Below are 25,719 nucleotides of genomic sequence, written 5' to 3' on the forward strand. Positions count from 1 at the left end.
TTTTGGAATAACTTTTAAACGGCTTTATCGATCAGCTTCAAAAATCTAATAATCCAAAAAAATCTTCTAATCCACCCTTAAGCTTGAAAAACCACGCAGATCGTCGCTAATCCGGTCAAAATCGGTTGATTCGTTCGAGAGATATCGTGAACGAAAGAAAACCAAAAAGTGTTTTTTTGACATAACTTAGACGTTTCTCCTCGGATCGTTTTTGATGAAATAGAATAATTTTTAGAGCTTAAAAAACTGCGTCGATCGCTGCCAAGAACGTAGAAATCAGTTAATTGGTTCGAGAGATATCCTCGATAAAATATTTGGAAACAAGTGTTTTTTGAACATAACTCCGACCTTTTTTGGAATAACTTTTAAACGGCTACACTGATCAATTTCAAAAACTAATCAGCTATTAGCATGAAAAAATTACGTCGATCGCCGTCAAGCCGTTCAAAATTGGTCAATTCGTTCAAAACATATCATGAACGAAAGAAAACCGAAAAAAGTGTTTTTTTGGAATTACTCCAAATTTCCTAGTTTTATCAATTTAAACTTGAAGATTCTTCATGAAACTGAAAAAATTGCGTCAAATGCTGCCAACCGCGTAAAATCGGTTGATTCATTCAAAAGTTAGTGCGGTTTGAAAATTAAAAAAATTAGGAAAACGGTTGACCCTAAAGGCCACCCCTGCAACTTCCCGCTCATTTCATACTTAAGCGCACAAACCTACATTTATTACGTTTTTGAGCTCTTCGAGCTCAAAAATATAATTTTCGTATCATTTAAGCTCTCCAAGCTCACAAATCTGCTAGAAGTTGAATAAAACATTGTTTTTCGAATTTTTAAACCGCAATAACTTTTGAATGAATGAACCGATTTTTACGTGGTTGGTGGCATTTAACTCAGTTTTTAAAGCCTCATAAAGAACTTTTAAGTTTAAATTGATCAAACAAGGAATTTCAAAGTAATTCCTAAAAAACGATTTTTTTCGTTAACGATAACTCACGAACGAATTAACCGATTTCGACCGGGCTGGTGGCAATCGACGTGTTTTTTTTTATGTTAAGAGCTGATTAGTTTTTGGAATTGATCGGTCAAGCCGTTTAAAAGTTATTCCAAAAAAACCACATTTGAAAAAATTTTTTTTTGCAGTTTTTTTGAGATTTCTCAAAATCTATTGATCTGAATCGGTCCAAATAGTTTTCAAAATCTAAGTTTAGTCAAGTCCCTTCGAATGGTGCCAACCGCAATAAAATCGGTCAAGCCGTTCAAAAGTTATGAGAGGTTTACATACGGCCGTACTCACACACACACACACACACACACACACACACACACACACACACACACACACACACACACACACACACACACACACACACACACACACACACACACACACACACACACACACACAATCCTTATACGAAGCCTCTCCGCGGAAACATTCGGAGAGGCTTCCTAGGACCTTAAAACGTCAACATCCGTTGAAAACTCGATTTTCGAAAAACGGGGTGAAACCAATAACTTCCCGATTTTTGAAAATTTTCAATTTTCTTAGCGAGAAGTTAAAAATATTGTTCTATGAAACTTCTATCAGAATTTTTAGCTCGAAGAGCTCAAAAGCATAGAAAAGCTATCTTTTTAAGCTCGAAGAGCTTAAAATAACACATAAATTGTAATTTTGAGCTCGGAGAGCTCAAAAATATCATTAGTGCAATTTTAAGCACCTAGGTATGGAATTAGCGGGAAGTTGCATGGATGAACTTCAGGGTCTACCGTTTTTCTAATTTTTTTTTTTTATTTATACAATTAAGCCAAGCAGTAATTGATACAGTGTAACAGAATGAATTTAATGATAGTTTGTAATTTTAGTACAAGTTGTCTAACTGATTGTAAATAAACGAGAGAGTATATTTGTATTTATGCAATTACAAAACACAATGTGTAAATTGTGTTGAATATTTTCCAATATAATATCATATAATAGAATACAATAATATAAACCAAACCAAAATCGGTCGTCATCTCTTCACTTAAACCCCCGTAATCATTTAATGTATTTATTAATTCATGTACAAATACAATTGCGCGGAAATACAAGTATATATATTTAAAACAGTACTAGATCAACACGCGTTTGCTTTACAGAATTTATTCAAATAAACACTATTGATTGGTTTTATCCACCCGGGCGTGCCAATACCACAAATTATTTATTTATATTTTTAATAGCCTCCGGCTTATTGCCAACTACACCATCATTTTTACTACTGTTGTTAAAGTAACCTTAATGTACGCGTTGTTTTTGAATAATAATAATAAAATAATCATTATTAACTATTATTATCCCCCTTTTTACGCACCAGGATAATTCTCAGCGAATTACCCGACTAATTAATTATTTTTATCTGGTTATCCGGGCAGGACATTTTTATCGGTACATTAATGCCTCAATTTGTCAGTCTGGTGAAATAAAACAGCCCGGTAAAGTTTGGTGATTGATAACCGAGCTCCGAGGAGCTGAGTAATAACCGATAAATTCATTATTCTTCTTTTAAACGGACGTTTTGTTTTACTCTTTAACCTTAGGGGCATAAATACTAAGGGGCTGGAGCTATCCACTATTTTTGTACCTAACGGGAAAGTTTTAAATTTCCTCGGTACTTAAAGGAGAAAGAATTTATATGAAAGGAGTAGTATGGTTAGATAGAAGGATCGAAGATTTACTTTCTGTTATTTCGTAGGTTTTTGAGAGCACTATTGACGTAAGTACTGTTCAGCGCTAGAAAAAAGGGAAACTGAAGTTATGTATGATGTACAGCTTGTAGTTGGATAAGTCAAAGGATACCTCGAACAAGTAAGTTGAAGGAGAAAAAAATGGCTCTGAAAAGTATAGCAGCAGCTTAAGGCAAGAGGAGGTTCAAGGGGAAAAAGGGTGAAACTGGGGGATGAAAAGAGACGTTAGAGACTAAGTCTTACTGGAGGTATCGAACTGGCTCTTGGAAACTCTTAAGAGTGGCGCTAATTAAGCGGCACCTTAAAGAATGGGTTTCCCTCTGTTTGGAACCCGTGGAGGAAGAGGAAGAGGAAAGGGGAAGGGGAAGTCTGGGAACGCGATTACCGGGTGCTTGTAAAGGGTGGCTTGGCAAAGAACTGCAGGACCGCGTGGTGGTTGTGAAAGAAAAAGGATGTAGATGGTTGGTGGTGGTTGTGAGGCCGCGTATTATACAGCGGTTGGATAAAAGAGAAAATTGCGATGCCCACCACTAGTGGAAGCTCCTCGACTCGGTGTAAGCTGTAACTGCTACTACCCCTATTTATGCCTTGCATACATATCCCGCATCTACTTAGGGGGAGGAGTTATGTACTCTTCTTTAGTGTGGGAGCCACCCGGGTTAAATGCTCCTGGTGTGCTCTTTGACGATCATCTTGCTGAACACGCTCGTTTTTCATCCAAGGGATACGGGTCATAAACCTGAGGCTCAGCCTGAGGACGCTCGCGACAAGAAAGAGCTACGGCAAAATGGCGGATCGCTTTCTCGTTAACTCGTGACTTAAATTTGCTAATGCAAGTAGTTTAAGTTTTTAATAATTAGAAAAATGCTCTAGGAAATGTGTGGGTTTATACAATACCATACATGAAAAGTTGCTTTTTTTTTTATACCACTTGGGAAAGGAAAAGGTTGTTTTTACTTGGTAAGAGGAAGAGGAAGAGGTTATGATTTAAATTAAGGAAATGTTTTTAATTGGGGAAATTATGAGTTTAATGAAAAAAATAGCGGAAAAAGCCGGTCTCAATGAAATAATGAACAAATGATTGAAATTAATGTTAAAAAGTCATTTGAATAAAATGCGACGAGGAAGGAAAGGACACTGAAATTAAATCAACTGTGTGTAGCCACCGTTTTATTCAACGTCTTCAATTAAAGTTAAAAGAACTATTAAACTTTCCTTTATATTTTAAATTCAGATTATTTCTTCTTCTTCTATTAATTTAGCAACTTTACCACTTAATTAGTAAAGTTTAATTACAATAGATCAATTTGTTAAGTGGTTAAGGAAAATAAAAGGCGGGAATCGTTTGAAACTTTTTAACTACGGGCTGGTAATTTATTAAAGGTAAACAGTTGGGTGTTAATTGCCCAGTGAGTGATGTTAGGTGTGTTCTGTAGACGCTATTGATAATTGTAAGTTATTGTTATAAGGATAATGATAATAACCTTTAACAAGGCATAAAACGGAAACATTACACTTCTACACGGAAAAAATTATTTTTTTATCAATGTACAAAAAAAAAATTCTTTTTAAATTACTTTATTATTTTTCCTACCGATAAGATCAAATATTCTAGAATGTAATACAGAATATTAAAATAATAATAACAACAACAATATATACATCTGCAGATGAAATCATTAAATTAACCATTGACATAGTAGCGAATGATTATTGTTAGATGGTTACGTGAGGATCGGAAAATTCGATTGTCCAAACTCAAATACAGAATAATAATCAGGACAATGCGTTTACTGGTAGGATGGAACGCGTCCTGTTGCCAAGTTGCTGTACACAGCAGGGGTGTTTCTGATAAATAGAAGGGGCCAAACAGTCGAACCGAGTACGAGTTGGAGTCTCTGCCCAGGCATCCGAGAGAACGAGGAGATACTAGATACTAAACTAGATATATAGACGCGCATGGTGATAAAGTGCAATATAGGACAGCAGAACATAACATACCAAAGGATGGAGGATAGAATAGGGTCGTGTGGAGAAACAGTGAATGTATGTAACCGCAGGCCCCTTTGTCCCGGCGAGGCCTCGAGAGAATCCGCAGCGTCGGGTGTCCGGTTCCGTTTTGGACACACTCTCATGTATCCATTCAAATTTGGGAACACGCTCACGGTCCTCTGAGGATTTTCCGAGTTTCTATCGTCTGTCACTGTTATCCATATCCATTGGGCCACCCCTCACTCTTCAACCTTTCTCGTGAGAGTCATCCCCACTTTTCCTTTGGGGGATGCCGCATTCGCGTACTCACATTTTGCATTCATTTGTATCCAGCACATTCCCAAACAATATTTTCACCTCCTCTTTATCAGACAAAGCGCTGTCGCAGTGAAAATAAAATAAAAATAAAAATAGAACCAAGTACGTAGAAGGTGAGCGGATAAAAAAATAAAAAACAAAATGGAAAAAAAAAAATAACAAACCAAAAAAGCAAACACAGATAGAGAGACAGGTAATAAAACAGAGTGACTGATAGATGAAACACAAATGTTTTATTGTGAAAGTGAACTCGCTCGTGAATTCGTCTTCGCAGTGATCGTTTACAAGCACGAATGCGTTCATTTGTCGTGTGTTGTCTACTGCTGCTCCTGGGTTTGATACTGCACTAGTTCTGCTTCGCTACTGGTTGTATTGTTGCAACAGCTAACAGCTATTGCTACTTCTCCACAACTACTCTTTATCTGCAGGTACACTGGTGCAAAATGCCGCATGTTTTATTTGTCCGATGGAATCACGTTTGTAAACACGGAGGACGCAACTGTCGAACAAATTATCGAGCGCGGTGAACGGCTTAACCACGTTGTTAAACTCCTCTTTGTTTAAACACCCGGTTATTCTATCCGTTATCAAGCATAACATTCTTCATTCATTTCGCGCTTTGCTTGTCTTCTTTTTGTTTTGGGAAGAGCCCTTCACCGTCACACTCGCCTGTGGCACTGGTTGTCTGCTAGTGACAAGTTAAATTTTGAATCGCGTAAATTTTATCGTCAGTCAGCTAATATAATATAATAAAAAGTAATATAATGGGTTTAAGCGAAGCAGAAAGTAAATGAAATAACATAAAATACATACAACTGAAAAAGCGTCAAGTGTCTGTTGATGGATTTAGTTTTCTACTCGTTTTCTCTTCACCCGGTTAGGTGTTATATGCCGGGGGTCGGGATGCAGGGGGTTCTATCGAAGCGAGCTATACTCGAGAAGATCGCTTCACTAGATTTCCTCTATGGATGGGATTTATCGCAACTCAGCTATTGGCTTTTCGGACGACGTAAAATGCCTTCTTGTTGAATCCTCACCGATAACCCACGTCAAAATGCCTGTCTCTTTTTTGCTGATTTCGTGAAATACACCCCGGCTCGGCTCGGCTTTAGCTTTATATATAAGACTCTACTGAAGAAGAGAGTTAAGGGTATATTACAGGTAAGCACTGATATTATGTGCTTCTGAAAGCTATTCAGCTTTTTGATATCTAATTATTAAAATATAATGTTACTTTTATACCTTTCATTCTTCTTCCAACTTTTTTATTTTCACTCCTTTGTTCTGCGGACAATGTTACTTCTCCGTTAAATTTAATATATTTAATTTTAGGACGGTATTTACTTTCAAAATATTAATTTCAGCTACTTTATTTTATTGAAATTTTTTACGCCCACGGAACACATAAACTTTTCAGTACTCAGTGTACTACGGGCATCCAAAAATTTTCATTTTTTTGGCGCTACATTGTAGTTCTAATTAACAGAGTTTTTATTTTGTTTATGTCTATTAAACTATGCGACTATAAGCTACTACAACTAAGAATACATAACGTAAATTCTTGGAAACAATATTTATAAAAAAAATTTTTAAGGACTTAAATGAAAAATCGTTAGCACGCTCATACTTCTTTAAATACAATTTTCTTAGATCAAGAATTTTTTTCTTGAATCGAGTTTGTTTATTTTAGTATATAAACCGAATAAGTTATCAAAATTAATGAGTCATTAAGTTTAATTAGATTTTATTTTGATTCTATCTTATTCAACAAAACACCTAACATCAAAACACAATATTGAAGCGTGATGAAACTATGAATAATTCACATGTTGACAAACCAGATACAAGCTACACTACTTTGTCATGTAACAATCTCGACAATTTGTCTCTAGAATTATTTCTGTCACCAAATAACTCGCCTTAATCGCATATTTAAACTTACATTTAATATTAAAACAAACCTTTTACCGTTTCCTAAATCATTTGTCTCACCAAAATTTCGTTTTGGCACGAAACATTCACGAGAAACCTGTGCAAGAGATAAAAGATTGTTTGTAGGTTTACGAGATAGATTGTAAGCCCATAAAATTTTTGAACTCTGAGATAAGACGCGTTGAAATAAAACCTCCCTTTATTCTTAAAAAGTGCCTGTACTTTTCCCAGTTTCCTGCTACGAAAGTAAATAAAAAGTAATCAAATGTATAAATAAACTATGATAAATAGCCTAGAGCCTTTGAGCGATGCTCCATCGAATGATCAAAAGCCTCTGTCAATATGTTCAATACTTCCCCTATATTATACTATACATGTATAAATTTACCTAGAGATTTATATTTGATTCCTTAAAAAGGCCAACTTATATAATTCTCAATAAAATTTTCAAATCTTTTTATAAAAGAAAGTTCAATATCAGCAAAATTAAAGTTCTTTTCGTGAAAAAATTTTGTGATATGTCCTAATATGGCCATATATGTTTTAATATGTCTTGATCTGAATAATTTTCATATCAGGACACAAATGGCCATATTAGAACGGAAATAACGAAAGTATAATAAATAATAATAAGTATATAAAAGTATGATTAATAATTCCAACTTAAATGTTTACCATTTTACAAGTTAATTTTTTCGGTACATATATGATCGTATCCTACCATATCAGAAAATTTCATCACGGGTTTTATATGTCAGACATCATCACCAGTCAATAATTTATTAAGATTTTAATTATCCCGTGTAATTAGCATCTATTGATCGTAGAATAATCTACCCACACTAGCGGGTTATCTATTTCTCGGTTGATTTGGTATCATACTAATTATATCTCACTATTACCTATTAATATCCTTATCCACCGAAATGTCTACACAAAATAGAACATAGAACATATACGACGTGATATAAATTAAATTATATTGGATCATTAATTGACAATAAATAAAAATTCGAAGCGACAATATATATATAATTTAAATGTGGTTATTATCATATATCGGAAATGAATCCTTCATTCGTACAATTTGGAATAGCGGGCAATTTGGCACGCGTACGCGCACCCAAACACACGCAGCGGTGCGCATCACTTCCCTCGCGGCCCTTATACTATTGTATTACTATATTGTACTACTACACTATATTACTATATTACTATTATATTCACATAGAATAGTATAGTAACTATGCTTTGTCGTACTCTCGACTGATGAATTATCCGCAAGGGGTGCGTAAGCGTATCCATGCGGCTTTCTGCCACTGGAACTTTCTCTCTCTTGCAACTCTAGTTTACTTACTACTGTATTTGCTATCTCCGTCTCGATCTAATACTCCTCCTCCTTTTATTGCGATGCATGGTATATACTATGTAGCGTACAGTGTATTGCGCGATTGTTGCAGCAATGCCGCCGGGTGGCACACGTTGCCATAACGTGACGCAGGATAATTTATTCGCCCGTGTCATAATTGCGATATCGCATGCGATCCCGGTATATATATTGCGGTCTCGGGTCCGCGCTCCATCCGCTAAAGTCCCGATCCCGCCCGAGAATCATTTGCTGAATATCCAATAATGGATTAATATTTAATCTGGAATTGAGCTTGCAAACCACTGGAATTTTAACCGATTATTTTGCGAAAAAATAATTACCCGATATCAAATATTGCTGTGAAAATTTTCATATGCAAACAGTTGTACCGGAATGCCTGTTCGTTCAATATTTGATGAAAAAAAAAAGTGGAAAAATATGTTTATTTTCAGTACTCTCTACTTAATGGAAGTAATTAGTTAGGTAAATAAATAAAAATGTTGAAATATTAATTTTTTTTATTTTTAATTGAAAGTTTTTTTGTTTAAAATAATTTCATGTTTAATGATTGAGCTTTTTTTTATTTAATAATGTATGTGTCAACGGAATAAATATTTACGAATTCAAACATTTAATATACTGCATATTTAATTGCTCAACAAATAATCATTTAAAAAAAATTCCATATATACACACAATTGGTATTTTTAACACTTTCATTAAGTTTACTTGTAGTAGTTAAAATATAAAAAAAAAAAATGATAACAATATTCCCAAAATCCACATCTGTTTCATTTCACGGAATTTAATAGCGCGAATAACATTTTATTAGATTTTATTTTAATTTATTGGCGTAATTCGATATCTGGTTGGCATGGATGAGAAAGGATGAAAAAAAATGAGTAAAAATTACCGTATGCTCTTTTTATGCCGGCGCACAAGGGCGGAAAAAAAAGCAAGTGGTTGGGTGGCTGTAGGATAGGAATGAAGATAAGAGAGGTTGTAACCGAGTAAAGTAAAGGTATAAGAAAGCTATCGATTAGATGATGCAGGGGGATTGGATATCGGTACCGGTGGCGGGCGCGTTCAGGCTGCCGGAAGTCGTTCCTAACGATAACATCTTTATCCATTGGAGAAAACGAGAGAAGGTGGAGAAGATGAGTCGGAGCTAAAGCATCCTGGTATTCCGGATTAGCTTTACGCAGTCTATGCCTATATATCCTATAAATTCATATATATAGATCTATGTATATCTATCTAGTCTGGATATATATTTATGGTACAAAATATAGACTGTAATACATATAAGGGCACATATGTGTACCTACGGCGTACCTTGGCCGTGTATTTTGCTGTCATAAATTCTCGATAAAAGCGTCCACTGTATTTATGGTGATAGACTTTTGCTCAAAGATTCATCATACGCTGGTATCGTGATACTACCATAATGTTTGTTCGTAAAATTCCGTATGTTGTACCAGTATAGGTGATGATGAAGATAAAAACAATGTTTGTTCCTTTTTAGCATGTTACAGGATATACTATCAGTTTAGGAAGTTTATCTATTGGTTGATTTCTTTAATGTTAGTTCTATAGTACCAAACTTCTGAGAAAGGAAAATTTTATGAAAATTTCTCATGTATGTTATAGTTGAATCATTTAATTTGTAATATGAAATTAAAAGTTGTTGTCATTGAAAACTTTGGTAATGTAGTTCATGTGTGTTAACGCATGCGTATTCTCGATTGAAATCAACTGGTGGAAGCAAGAAAGATTGATAAGGGAAGAAAAAATTTATTTTTCGTTAATTTTGTGAATTAAAAAATATTTTTCGAAACTTTTACGAACAATGATGTGAACAATAAATGGACAAGTATAAATTGTTAATACTATTAAAAAAATGGAATAATTATAAATTGAAAATATATTATAACATTGAAATCAACAGACATTCGGAAATTTTCTGATTTTACTTAATAAATAAATTTAAACTAAAAAAGTATTTTAAAAAAATTTACATCAACTAATAATTTAAAATCTCTATATAAGAATTTGTTTATAATAATTTATTCATTTAAAAAATCCTATAAATTTTCAGACGTCAAATATTTTCAGGATTATAAAAAATTTGAAATGTACCAAAAAAAACTTGCTTTAATTTTTATTACTCGTCAAAATTTCACGATATTACCTAGATGGATTTATTTACATCTTTATTTTTTTTACCTCGTCGGATTTTGATGAAATCAAAACGTCAAGAGTCAAACACAAGAGAAGAAATAAAAATAAATGTTAAAAAAAAAAAAAAGAAAGGAAAGGGATATAAAGATTGCGGAAATGCATAAATGCAGAGGAGGAGTCACAAGTCGTTGGAGAAGTTTGCGATGTAAGTGTAGTAAGAGTAAAGAGTCAGGAAATAGAGTAGTAGGAGTGGTAGTAGTTATTGCAATAGTATGAGTAAATGTAGTGGCAGTGGCAGTAAAAGAAATAGTAAGAAGAAGAAGAAGAAGAAGAGAAAGAAGAAGAAGTAAGAAGCGTTGCAGCAGCACGCGGGGCTCGTTGAAAACGAGCAAGGCGGTAAGAAGCGGACGGCATCGATGAATAATGTATTTTACGGTTGCAAGAAGCGATACATTATGCCGAATCGCGTGGTGTTGGGTGGTACACCGGGTGAAAAGCTTGGACTGGCAATAATAACGACTTATACTTGCGCTGAAGAAATAGTGAGTGAAAGAAAACGAGAAAATCGCGATCGCGGTCCTGGGACTGAGGCTGCTACCTGTACCTAACTGATGAAACTTTAAATAAAAGAGACGAGAGGCGAGAGATATAGATCTCGACCCAAATAAAAGCAAAGAGTATAAAGTAAATATATAAATAAATATATTACATTGAATGAAGTCAAGTCGAGTCGAGTTGAGTTGAGTTGAGTTAGTAATTGTAAGTAAATAAAATAACTTATATTTTCGAGACATGAATTACGATGACATTCGAGAAATAAAAGTGATTTATATTTTCACAACATTTTAATTCGAGACTTATTGGCTTGAGAGTTTATTAATTGCTCAAGTATTAACTTTTGAATATTTTATAGAGGAATATCTGATTGAGTTATTGGATGTTCTAAGGGAAAGGAAATTATTATTTAAGTGCTAGATGATTCAGATTTATCGGAAAGTTATGGAATGTGTGTATGTATGTTCGATACACCATAAAATATATTGGGATTGGAAGTGATCAAAAGTTGAGAACTTGTATTTGAGATGAATATTCGTGATACTCAGATTTTACATTATTACATGTGAGATATATTTTTAAATTCAATTTTTTGGAAATCAAATTACCTTTTTGCTTCTTCATACATACCAAATTTCAAATTCATGCTTTTCAGTAAGACAGAAGTATTCATATAAACCACAAAAGCTAAAAAAAAAAAAAAAAGCTTAAAATCACCATTTAAACTTTAAACTCACAATACTAAACTAATAATTTTGAATCATTAAATCTAATAATTCTGGTTACTAACTTCGACATACTGCGGTCAAGTTTGAAAAGTTAAAGTAAAATTCCTGAAATTAACCAGTTGCTTCGTAGCAACCCAACTCTAAGCGTACAATAGCAAGTGTTTATATTTTTTATTTGAATTGAGTTATGAATTATGAGTTACGAACAATACACATAATATGTCATACATCATCGTACATAAATCGAATAGGAATTGAATAAAGCAATATAGCCATAGATGAAGTAAATGGATTTATTAAAATAGTTGATGGAAGTTGGTAATTTAGATATTCATTTGTGGAATGAGGTTTACCATGATAGATCCCACAATGTCGAATGGTAGCCCATGAAATCCTAGGGATTTACAAGTTCGAGATATTATTGAAATTGAATGAGCGAGGCGAGGGTAATGGCGTTGCAGCTGACTGAGACCGAGATATAATATAGTTTCAAGTTCAAAACTTCAAATCAGAAGCGATTATGTTTATGCTATATGTTATATTCAGCATACACCTATATATAGATGGTAGTAGATGGTGGATAATATAATGTATTATAATACACCCCTAAATATATATATATGAATATTGAATAGCTTTTACACATATCCTCTCAATATTGACTTATTTAAGCTTGCTAAGTCTCTAGTTCCCTGGTACGTGCTTCTAAGTCCATCAAAGTGAGGCTTAACTCTTGTTCGCAAACCCATTTGTATATTAATGGAGACTCATTAGTCATAGAAAGTGAAATAATTATCCCGAGTATGTATTAAAGCAATTAATTTCAATACCTCGTAATTCTGAGTTCTGCTCATCTGTTCTTACTCTACCGTACTTGAACTCACTATTTCCTGCTAATTAAAAAATTCAGAAGCTTATGCTTATATATTTTAATAAGCTTCGCATTAAGTTAATGCCGTAATGCTTCCAGTGTTTTACTTTTATTTTATTAGCATCTTTAATTAAGCCAACTGGTTAACTGGTCTGCCTCCAACTCAAATGCGGATTGGTTGTTTAGCGACGTATTGATTAAGTCTATAGATAGCTCAAAATATCTCGAGCTTAACTTTAAATATTTTAATTAATTAAATTAGTAAAGTACATAAATTTATTTTATTTTGAATAAGTTTTGATGGGAGTGAGAATCTAGTTGTCGATTCTAGTAATTAAGACTGCGGCAAGAACTGTTGAAGAAGCTTCTAGCTTGTAGGTACGTGTTTGTCTGTATGTAATGAATTAAGAAGTAAAGACGGGTATATACATATATATTTATATCTCCGTCCCGGTTTGTTATGCAAGCGAGAAAAGTTTGGCATATTAAATTACAGAGCACAGAAACAAGTTAATCCATCAGGGAATTGATATCTTTGAATGGGCGAGAATGAACTCCCGGCGGATTTAATGCGATATAGAGCAGAGCGAAGCTACGCAAAAGATGGAGCTATGCTGATGCTTCTGTAAGAGGAAATGAAAATCAGAGGAGAGACTCGGGGATGGGTAAATGTAATTAATTTTCAGTACATGTACCACGCGGTACATTAATATCTATAGCAGCAGGGAGCAGACTCCGAATAAGAAAACAAAGGTGAGCCTTGAGGAGAAGAAGAAGAAGAATAAGACTTAGTCTGTGTATTACATGCGCATCCGCAAAGTATTGCTCTAGTTCTACTTGTAGTTCCTCTTCTTAAGCATAGGCTTATCCCGAAGCTAAATCCACACCTCGGAGATCTGTGGATGGAACAGGGAAGCAAAGACACACTTGCCGTCAAACGTGACCTTCGTTGTGGCATGGCACATGCTGAGAGCTGCCCCGAGGTAGAGAGTTTAGTCGAGTTGAGCTGGTAAACTTGTGGATGCTGGATAGTGGATGTACTCACGACCACCAGTTAAGAGTTAAGAGTTAAGAGTGAAGAGTGAAGAGTGAGTAAGAGAATTATTGCGGCGAGTGGAGGGACAGAGGAGAAGGAGAGTCAGGACTAGGAACGAGATACGAGGATGCCTGTTCACGATAATGCGGAGGAAACGAGGTCGGAGAGGTAACTAGAGCCAACTAACCCAATTAACCCCTAACTCCTGCTCTCGCGTCTCCAGTTTCTCGTCGTTAAATAAAAGATCAATGTTGTAATGCCAAAGTGGGTACAGCTTTAATGTAATGTATGTTGTATGTTAGCCTGTGATAGTTTGTTGGGTTGTTATCGGTTTTGGACACTGTTTACTTGATAAAATGCTTTTTTCCTAATGGAGAGTAGTATTGGATTTTGGTAACTGTATATCTGTTGGCTGTGTTTCCTGTGTACTTAGTTAGAGGGAAAATAAATATTTGGTTCGGAGATGCACTAAGATGGGGTTTATTTTTATTTCTGGTCTCTGCTGGCTCTCTGGAAGGAAATTCAAGAGAAATTATATTTAATTCGGAAACAGAGAGCTGAAATGTGGAACTGCTTTATACTGATGTAAGAACTCGGATAAATTGAGGGTGGGAATCATGTTAATGGAGGATTAGTATTGTCCAAACAAATTTTTAGTTGGTAAATATATACAGCGCTCTTGATAGTCGAGAATGGCTAAAAGTTTTGTACTCTGTAAATTCTACAGAATGGCTAGTACTTTTTTTTTCAAGTTTATTTTTGTTAAAATATTGTACCTTTTATGTAAAATATTTACCTTAAAAATGAATGAATAATATACAAAATATGTATAAAATATATATTTTCAACGTAATTGAATTGTTTCAAAAATATGTAAGCAATACATGTAAGAAAATATAACATAATTTAGTAAACTAGATAAAAAATATATTGAAAATATTATAATCTATGAAATAAATTTTAATTAAAAAAATATTACATGAAAAGTCTTTGTAAGCACCGAAATCGCTGGTATGAATTTTAATATTTCAAAATTTTTTATTCCATTCAAAAATTAAAAATAAAAATTTACCATATTCTTAAAGTGTCCATGATTTATTCAGAAAAAAAATCCTTAAATCAACGCAACTCAACAGAACTAAAACGAACAAAACTTAATTTTGTTTTTCTGGAGCAATACATCAAGTCAAACAAATCGTCGGTGTTTTGAGTGTCTCGCGGAAAAACCCCAGAGCCCAACTGAAAGCTAAGAAAACATGTAGGTGCTGGAGACAGCCAAGTCTTTCCAATTCCTCACGAGCAGAACACGGCAGTTTCCTGGAGAATAAAACCTTCTGCCAAGACTGGGGTGTAAAACGTCACGTATTGGAACGCGGATGGGTCTCGTCTTCCACCTTCTTTCTTCCTCTTCTATTCTCTTCTCTGCTCGTCTAGTCGTCTCTTTACTTCCGGCTCAACTACTATTCCGCGTGCAGTCTGCTCCTCTGCTCTGCTTACACTCGACATTCAGTCAGTCAGTCATTCGGGAGGTAATATACTGAAGAGAGTCGACATAATGTGCAGTAGTCTCGTAGCCATCCAACATCCAACATCCAGGATCCACCACCCAGCATCCGGCTCTCGAGAATTTCTCTTGCTCGTTGTCACTGCAATCCTGAGGCACTTCTCCTCCTACTTCTGGAGGTATGGAGCTGCCGCTGATGTACACGACTGTACTCACTACTCAGTGCTATGCTTTTGGAAGATAGGACGTGAAATTGGCAGGTGACACGGCTCTGAACAGCCTCAAAATACAGTCCATAGGCAAATATTGTATGTATAGCAGGGCTCTCGGTGTCATTTTGTTTCTCTCCAGTGACTTGACTCAATGCACACGTCGATTCTTCTCCTTTCCTCTATTCTCTCTATGAAACATAGATAATGATATTTAGCTTGCGTGATCACGTATTTTCATTTCCCGACTTTAATATCTGTCTTTTTCTTTGCTTTTCCTTCCTTATCATCATCTTTTATTCCACCACTTTTTCAGATTCTTCTCCATCAAATCGTCAAAGATTATTTTATTATGACAAATGTTGATTTTTATCTCCGTTAATTTTAATTAAACATTTTAAAAATTATCTTTAATATTAAAATTTTTTTTACTCAAGCTCAAGAAAAAATATTAATTTATCTATGCTAAAACATTCAAGATAAATTTAATTAAATAAAATTTAATTTTCTTACCAACAAATATTTCAGATAAAAAAACTTCCCGTGAACTTTTTACATATAAATTTACATATAAGGTGACTTCAAAAGCTCTAGCTAAATATACACAGAAATTATTAAATTTTCTGTTTTTTTTTATCATAAATTTTAAAAGAAGAAATTATTCGAAATAAAAAAAAACTAAAGTTTTCTTACATTGCAAACATGTGTTATGTTTACATATACGTTATCCTGAATTATTCATATTTTCTGTAAGATATATTTTTCATTTCATGAATTTAATTAATACTTGAAAAACGACATTTCAAACTTTAGAATGCAAATAAATTTTAATATGAATTTAATGAGATTCTCTATAAAAAAAAAAAAAAACATTAATATTTTTTTTCCATGTCAGCTCAAAGATAAATATTAAATAAACATTGAAACAAAATTGTTTAACTACTCTCACGTACAACATTTCATGAAATTTAATCGAGTCAAAAGTCCTCGATATTTGGAAGTCTGGTGCAGGATGCGAAGTAAAAACACTCGTCGAGCATGACATGTTAATTTAAGTTGAGGATCTTAAGAAAAAGGACTCGAAATACTTATACCGGGGAGGAAATGGTGGAATTAGTAGGAGTAGGAGTAAGAGCAAGAGTAAGAGAGTTTGAACTCAACTCCGGAGGGAAGGAACACGATAGAAAAGAGATAAAAAGGTAAAAAAACCGGATGAAGATCGAAAAGTTTGGAATGCATTAGCGTAACGGGAACGAGGCAATTCACGAAGGTTCTTTTAAAGCGGGAGCACAGTTGGTTGGTTGATTTTACCGATCGGGAACCAGGAACAGACAAGTATCGGAAAGAAGGAGGATTCAGTTGAAATAAAAAAAATTAGATTTAAGTTAAGTGTATAGGAGTTTACTTTGGGAAAGTATAAACTTGTTTGATGATAGTCTGCCTGGTGACTTGTTCGATGCTCGATGGAGATGCCAATAATCGTCGGTGTATGGATAATACCAAGCATGAAGCACAAAAACAAATAACTTAATTTTATGGGCAATTATTGGGACTCTGATGAAAGTTTATGACTTTTCAATTGATTTAAACCAGTTATTACGAGAAACATTCTTCGGTAAAGTTTCTCGCATCATGTTTGTTTTACTATAAAGTTACATTGTTCGAGTTTACAAGTGAGTTCTAGTTCTATCCTCTATCACTGCTACCGATTGCCAAGTTTTTCAATTTCGATATGCTCTCATTCTTTTTCCTAACTCTTGCTCTGTTTTTTTCAAGTATCCAAAGACAGGATGTTGGAGATCGTGATCGTGCTCATGGTAGTCTTTATATTTTAGTTGCTTCAAAATGTACTTCTTCTCATGGGAAGAGTTTTTAGTGTTTGGATTTAATTTTTAAAAAATACATTACAACGAATTCGAGAGATAAAGTTTTTGAAATAACCATTATCGATTATTATTTTACCGAATAACATGTAATTTCAGATGATAAAAATGTAAGCCTGGTATTAAAAAAGACATATGATTAATTATTGAAAATTATGAGTTGTTAATAAAATTGAAAATGATAACTGTCAAATATTGTGTAAAATTACACTGATAAAAGGGTTTGTTAATATTTAATTACAATTTTTTTTTATTTTTCTATTTGTGATAAAATTTAAGAAAAAAATCAACCAATATTTTTTATCTTCAATGTTGATAAGGATTTTCAGCATTAAAGACTTTGTACTGTTCTGTCGTTTTTAAATTACTATTACAAAATTTAATAATAAATTTATCGAGCAATAAAATGAAAAATAACAGGTGAGCTTTCAAACAAAAAAAAAAGTACTAACATTATAAATTGATAGTTAGACCATCAAAGTCCGGTGCATAAAGTAGATTACACGGTTGATGTATTCTTAAGATCTGGGTAATGTAAAGAGGCTTACACAAGTTATAAGCTCCTGAAATACCCTGTAAATTTTAAACTATTATAATAAAATAGACTTTTACTGTAATTTAAATACGTGAAGTTAATATATCAAAATAAATAAGATTCAAAAATTTTTTCAATTTGTCTATGACCAAAAAAAAAACTAAAAATCTAGGTGAAAAGTTAGAAAAATGTGTGAGCTCGTCAACTTTCCAATCAACTTGATTTTTCTCTCTCTCAGTCCCCTCCAGATCCAAACCGCAAATTTTTAATCTCGGAGAGTAAGAGCACGGCAGGTTTTTTCAAAGTTTAACACGAGCTGTCTCACATTTTCTAGACCGGCATTTAGTCGTCTTGAGTCTAACACTCTGCGGTGAGAGCGGACAGGGAAAAAAAAAGACAGAGGCAGAGACAAAGGGTGCAGACGATAAAAATAGAAATAATGAAACAAAAAGGAGCGGAGGAAAGCTCAACATTCTTGAGCGTGGAAGTTTTGAAGTGGTGGTGAGCGTGAGCGAACTGATCCGAGAATTGCTCCAAGCTTTTTTTCGTCTCTGGAAATTTTAATTGAACGTCAGTGCCGGCGAGTAGGGGGCGGGAGGGGGTGAAGCGATCCGATTCGTTCGGTACAAAGTCGAGCAAGATTCAATTTACTACTTGCGAGTACTTTATTTTTTCTCTTTAAGCTTTTCTTTCTTTATTTCGCTTCCTCCTACTCGTTTTACTTTTTTACAAGTCTTTATATTGACTTCAATAGAATCTGAATCGATTTCTCGCAAACTTATATCCAGTACCGGTGTAATACTGTTTTATTCTATACCTATACCTCTACCTCCACCACAAAAAGACATGATACATCAATTATGTATAATACCAGAACCCCGAGGGCTTTTTTCGACAAACCTTTTCCTCTTTTTTATTTCTTTCCTTTAATAACCATTCAACTTAATAAAGTCGTGTCGGGATTAATAATGAAAGTGAGTTGATAAGAAAAGTGGGCAGTCCACTTCTAAGTAAAAAGATATAATCCACCAATTTGTCTTTCTGTCAAGCTTTTCAGATAAAATGACCTACTTTACCTCCAACATGGCTCGGGTTGTCGTTTTATTTTTCCTATTTTTTTTTCTTTAGTTTTCATTTTTTTTACTCATTTTCGCCCAGAACCCAGAACCTACTACATTTTTCTTCTTTCTTCATCTCATTTTTTTATGTATCCAGGGCAAAAACTCACTTATCGCGTCTCAAATTCGTGAAGAGGATCCCGTTGAAGAGAAACGGCGAAAAAGTTATCCTATCGCCTCCAACTCACGTTAACCCCTTTGGCTTACTTCTTCGGCCATGTGCCATTCAAGTTTTACGTTTTTTACTCAAGCTTTTATTCTTTGTTTCTTTGCTACAATACTTTTTAGTCGAACAGCAACGGTATTGAATATCGTTTTCAATCTTTATTCTCACTGATGTATCACCATAAATTCAGTATTAATGGATTGATATAATAGTAATGATAAAAAACACATAAGGTACACATAGAATAAGGGTGAAAATGAAAATGAAATACTAAAAGTTTTCCATCTTCTGTTCTCACCTTGCAGTTACTGACACGAAGATGACGAGTTATCAGAAATAGACGAGAACAAAAAAAATTGAGAAAATACGGGTTGTTATTTTTTGTATTCTTTATGCGCATACACACCTGAGACTATTATGCACCAGGATGTTATGGAAAATGGAATATAATGCTAAAGATACAGGATGTAAAGAGGAATGAGAGAAAAAAGACTGAGAAAATAAAGGAGTAATATAATGTCTGAAGAAAAAAGTGTAAATAACGAAATGCGTTATGAAAATGTATTCGTTACATTAAACTTTAAGTACGACAAAAAAAAATCAAATAAAAACTAGAGGAAGTTAAATAAACATTTTTTACAATTAACTGCTGAATTTTTTTTTCTTTAGTCATTAATAATGTCAAAAAATAAAACGGATGATTTAATAATTTAAATAATGATTAAGGGGCGAAAGGTTATTGTGAAATAAACTTGATTGGATTTGTCATCAAGAGGGCACTCGTTGGCTCGTCAAAATTGATCGTTAGTGAAACATCGTTCGCAATGCTCCATAAAATTTAACGGTTTATTTTATTTTATTTTATATTCAGCTTTTTACCTTTTGCACCCTTTCATTATTTACTTTTTACATTTTTTTTATCACTTTTTACCTTTAACCGGCTCTCGGCAGGTATTTCACGAGCCCCGCAGCTTGCTCTCTTGCTAAAAAATATTCTCATTCACGAGTTAAACGATTCTACCGACACGGTTCGGGTTAGTTTCACCCTAGTGCTGTGGGTAGAGAGAGACGGGAGATAAATTGGACGGTGAGGACGGAGTTGATTGCACATTGGTTTGTGGAAATCAGTAATGAACCTTGATCGCTGGAGCGCTCGTGCGGGTGTCGACAATTTGTGGAAAAGTTAAGAAAATTTACGACTAGAACTGTCATTCTTGGTAGAGAGAATAGTTTTTTTAGAATCGCTATTATTCATGTTATTACCGACCCGTGCAAATGTTTCACACAATCTCGTGATAAAATTACGAATAATCATATTATAATGTGGGAATAACCTTAAAGTAAAGAAAATAACAATTTATATGACATTTATAAAAAATGAGTCGATTTTTTTTTAACAAAAAGATTATTTTTTTACATGTTTTTCGTCAATACAGAAAAACATAAGATTTAACACAATATTTGATTTTTTAAGGTTAATAAAGAATTGAAAGAGATCGAGCCGTAAAAAAATACCTTTGAGAAATAAGATACATGATGATTATATGTATATAAGTTCGAAAAAACTATGAAGAGGAATGAATCTATTTTATATTTAATTTAATGAATTCTTAACTTAGTTTTATTCAAATATATGTCGAAGAGGAATGAGAAATTTTTGTTTCATTTTCATCAATATTTTAGTGTTTTATTATTTTAGTAGCAATAAATTATTCAGCGGGAAATAGAGGGAAATATTTCATGAATTGATGCTTGAAATTTTTGAAAAGTAATATTAAATCTATAAGGGGTTAAAAATTGAACGTAGTTCGTTCAACTGCTCGATTTTGATACGAACGTCAAAGGTAAATTAATTAGCAAAATTATATCGATATTTTTTTTTCATTCAATGACAACTTTTGATGAATTTACATTTCATAATTGTATAAAGTGGTGCTTTTAATTAGAATATATATAGTTGCGATTGTTATAAATTATTTGAATTCAATGTAATGTTATTACTGGAAATAGAGCGTGTATATTTGAAGGATGTATCCACCGAAGAGAGGCAATGGTGTAATTGGTATCGACAGATAAATTTAGTTCGGGCAAATATAATTATATAGTAATAAAATATTTAAGTTAAGTCTCAAATCAATTAGTGTTTTTTATGGAGCTGGTTATTCTTGTACACGGAGAAAAAAATATTGTTAGAATAAGGATACGTATCGTTATTCTGACTATACGCCGTATAGTCATTTTTTTTAGAGATATACGCTGTATAGCCAATTCAGCTATACAGCGTATCATCAAAATGACGATCCGTATCATTATTTTAGCGTTACATTTAGTTAATTCAACTATACAGATCCTCACGTTAACAAAACAATTGCCTGTTTTGACAAAACTACATATATTTACAAAAGCTATTCTCTGCATGCTTTTAAGTCAAACAAATTAATCCTTAAATCAGAAATCCGGATTGTTATTTTAAGGAAACGTCGTTTGAGGATACGTTGGATAGTCATTTTAACAATATTTTTTTTTCCGTGTAACTATTTGTTTAGTTTTGAAATGAAAGAAAATTCAATAATAACTATTTTTTTTTATAGAAATATAATTTAATTGGAAGGAATTTTTCGATGGTGGTTAAATGAATTCCATTTTATGATCAAAAGGTTTTAGTTAAAAAATTCTTCACATTTTTTCGAAATTGGATAAAAATGTTATTATAGTTTATTTAATTATTTATTGGATTGCCACTCAATTTTTGAAGATATGCCAAAAATTCATTCAAATATTTTAAAAAATAAAAATTAATAAAATGTATAACCTTTTGATATTAAAAAGAAAAAAAAATTTATACCGAAAAGTGAGGAAAACAATTGTGCAGAAATTAATTTTGAAAAATTTGAATGCGATAAATTTTTTCTTTTATTTAAATAAATTAATTGATTTTTCATCAATTCAAAAACTTTTGTCACAAAAAAATTTAACATTAAACGAAAATTTTCATTTCATTAAAATCGATACTATGAACTCTAAATTTTTATAATGAACATTTCAAAGTACAATAATCGACGTACAGATATCAAGTGCCATTTTTATTGAGGACATAAAAGTAAATGATTTTTTTTTTTTCGTTAAAATCTATCTAGAAGCACATAAATAATAATAGTGCAGACTAACGAGTGCATATTCATGGTGTAGCCGATAAAGTGCTAGAGAGTTAAAACACTCATTCATTTGTATGACTATGCGCTGGCATATCTCTGCACCTCTGCACCTCAATGTAAAAATACGTGAGTTCTACTTCTTTTTTTTTCTTTGAAGCAAACGAAACGCTGAATCAGTAATGGCTTATCTCGACGAGATGATGAGAATAAAAGATCGGGAGTTAGTATAAAAGGACAAAAGTTCAAATAAAAAGCTAAAAGATAAAAATTGTCGCGACCAAGTGAAAATCAACGGGGTTATACTGTAAGAGAAACGATCGGTAGAGCAGGTATAACTCAATGCGCGAAGTGAATTCGTTAAATGTAGAATCTAGAAATGTCGTAGTTAACATAAATCTATATCGAATCCGTCCGTTTTACGTAACAGTCGAGAGAATAGTTGATTTTATTGTTCCAATAGAATCACGTTCAAAGATTATTTTAAGCTACTAAAAAGTCAAACTGAGAATATAAATTTCAATAGATCGATGTGGTTAAATTTCAACTTCTATAAATATCACAACTTTTTAACTCGGAAAAATGTCGAGGGTGTCAAAAGGTTAACTGAAAATCAGTTAATGTTTAAGTTAAGATTGGTCGCTAGGAAATTATTTAGCAGCTAGAACTAAAAGTAGAAAAATTAAGGTAGGAAGTTTGAATATTTTTTTAATATCCAAAAAGTTATTTTATAACACTAAAAATTAATTTTTTTCAATAAAAAAAATTTACGAATTCATAAAATCATAACAATTTATTATGATACTAATATCATTCTTCGATTTTATTTAAAAAAAAAATTATTGGAACAAATTATTTAAAAATAAATCTAGTCCGTTATTTTAAAAGAAAAAAAAATAAAAATAAAAAAGCGCTATTTAGTGGGCAAAAGGAGTGTTTTTTTTTTTTTTCATACACTGTTTCTAGAATCAAACACTAATATCCTAACTTACATCTGGATCTTTTTATGATTTTTCAAATGCCGTCCGTCGAGTCTAATTATGTGACGTGAATTTTTAATTCCAGCAGAACGAGAATATTGAAATAATTTTTTCCTCCTCACTCTAGATCAAAGTCAACACTCGTACGATTAAAATGGAAGGTATAAAGTTATATAGTTTTGCTCCACTCATCATAACTTTTAAAATGAATTTTTTGTTTGAAATTCGGATTTAAAGCAGACTTATTTTTCATTAGACTTTTTTTAATTAAAAATATCTATCTTTCGCTCGAGCACACTTTTCTTTATCAGCTTGCAGCCATGTCAAAGGAAAATAATGGCAATTAATGATAGCTGAAATTAGATAATTAACAAAGATAAAGAATATGAAGTGAATTATACAGCATGAGATGTCGAGTCGATTTTTGAAGAGCGAGAAAAGTGTATAAAAATAAAAGTTAAATATTAAATAAAAAGGAAACGAGGTGTATGGAAAATATACGTATTTACGTGGTAATGCACGGTGATGAGAAAACATACAAAGGACTGTGCCGGTGAATCTAGTAAAGGTTGGGGTGTATGGGATATGTAGTGTAATGAGAAGAGAGCAAATGAGTGCGGTAGGACTTTCACACTATGTGTGTGGTGAGTTGTATACATGCCGAGAGTGCTGGTGGTTGCACACCCAGGCTGACGAAGTAGAACACGGCTGACGGAAAATTGAGCTCGACCACTAGGAAAGTTAATCTCGTCTGGTGAGCCCATTCGCGTGGCTAACGAGAATAAATTAAAAACTAAAATAAAATAAAAAATTGTTTTAAATAAAAAAATATTAATTACAGACGAGTGTGGGTATGAGTATGGACAATGGACAGGACTGAATCTGTGTGTGAATGTGTATATATATATGTATGTATACACACACGAAAATTAAATTCACACTTTGTTCCTATTCTCTTTATCTATTTGTCTTTCATATTTCCTCCGGAGATGCGTTTCAATTTCCGGCGTTAATAGGTGCCAACTGAAACTGTTTCGTGCTTTCGTTATATGTAAATTTATATGTGTGTTGGTAAGTGCGAATAAGGGTGAGAGTGAGTATGTGAGTATGGGAAGGGGAAGGGGAAGGGAGTAATAATGCCCAAATGGAATAGAAGGAGCAAGAACAGCACAGGTTGAAAGCCTGGTGGTTATATCGGTCTCTATTTTGCTCTTTCCTTGTTTTCTCCCGCTATGATTCGCTTTTTCTCTTTCTCTTTTAGCTTAATTTTGCTGGCGCTGGCAGACTGCTTCTCACGTCGTTCGAGGATCCAATTAGCGCCTTCCTCGACATGCCATTTGATTTTTCCTCGTTTCGACGGGTCCGAATCATTATAATGAATCGTTCGAGTAGAGAAAGGTACCTTTTGATTTGGACGACAACCTAACCGGAGGGAAAATTTTATCAAGTACCGAATACAAAGAAACGACTTACAGTTTTTCTACTCGTTTGACAAATTTCCCGACGCCGAAGGTAAGTTTTCAAGTTTTGCTTACAGGGAAATTAATCGGATATTGTGCTCGTTTATTTTATGATTTAAAGCTGTTTGGTTTTTATTTTTATTTTTTAAAGACGTAAAAGTTGTGTTTCTTCAAAGATTTGGTCTCCATTTGTTTTAAGAGCATTAACGAGATTTTTCTTTTTTATGTTTTTTGATTGTTAGGTTTTTATGGTGTAACTTGGTATAGAGAAGTTTAATTGGTAGTTAAGTTGTTGTAATATTATTAAAAAACTTTTTCATGAGGTGTAATTGTATAAATACGCGGTGAAAAATTCTGAGACACCTATGGTGTGAAAATTAAAGTTAGTTGTGTTTATGAAAGTTTGAATTTCTGAGTGAAATAATGAGAATATGAGAAAAACATAGAATAGCTTTTTTGTAGAAAATTGAATTTCCTATGAAAAACATTTCTTTCAATTTTTCTGTATTTCTTGATTTACAAACACAATTTTAATATCAAATCGGAGTTTTTAAAATTTATCGTATTTATACTTAAGAAGAAATTTATACTGAGAAAATTTTTAAGCTTGAAATTTTTTGTCATACCTTTATCGGGATTTCTCGATATAAAAATGAAAAATGGTCGATGAAATTTTCAGAATACCTGGAAATAGAGAAAAATGCACAAGATTAGCATCTATTTCACTTAAATCATGAATAATTTCGAAAGTACGAGTAAAATAAGTTTATCACTAAAAAAAAATTTTTATAGTCCATAAATTTTTGATTAAAAAATAAATTATTTTTTTTTCATAATCATAGTGATAAAGATTTTTTTTAAAGTAAAAATGGTTCGTCAGTTAATTTAAATTTTCACGGTGATGGATTGAATAAAGAAATTTATCAGTAAGAACTAAAAAGAAAAAGAGTTAGATGAAATTGTAGATCTTGAAAAATGTTCAAGAAAAAAAATGTAA

General features: G+C 33.0%; 1 protein-coding gene across 1 annotated transcript in view; it reads right to left on the minus strand.

Moving 5' to 3' along the window:
• Window positions 1-25,406, minus strand: part of LOC123275194 (prolyl 4-hydroxylase subunit alpha-1) — a 51,062-nt gene extending 25,656 nt beyond the window's left edge. The window contains exon 1 of the mRNA XM_044743146.1: window positions 25,349-25,406. The gene's annotated coding sequence lies outside the window, so the exon portion shown is untranslated. The remainder of the gene's footprint in view (window positions 1-25,348) is intronic.
• Window positions 25,407-25,719: the final 313 nt, after the last annotated feature.

Source organism: Cotesia glomerata, linkage group LG1 (genome assembly GCF_020080835.1).
Source record: "Cotesia glomerata isolate CgM1 linkage group LG1, MPM_Cglom_v2.3, whole genome shotgun sequence".
Lineage (NCBI taxonomy): Eukaryota > Metazoa > Arthropoda > Insecta > Hymenoptera > Braconidae > Cotesia > Cotesia glomerata.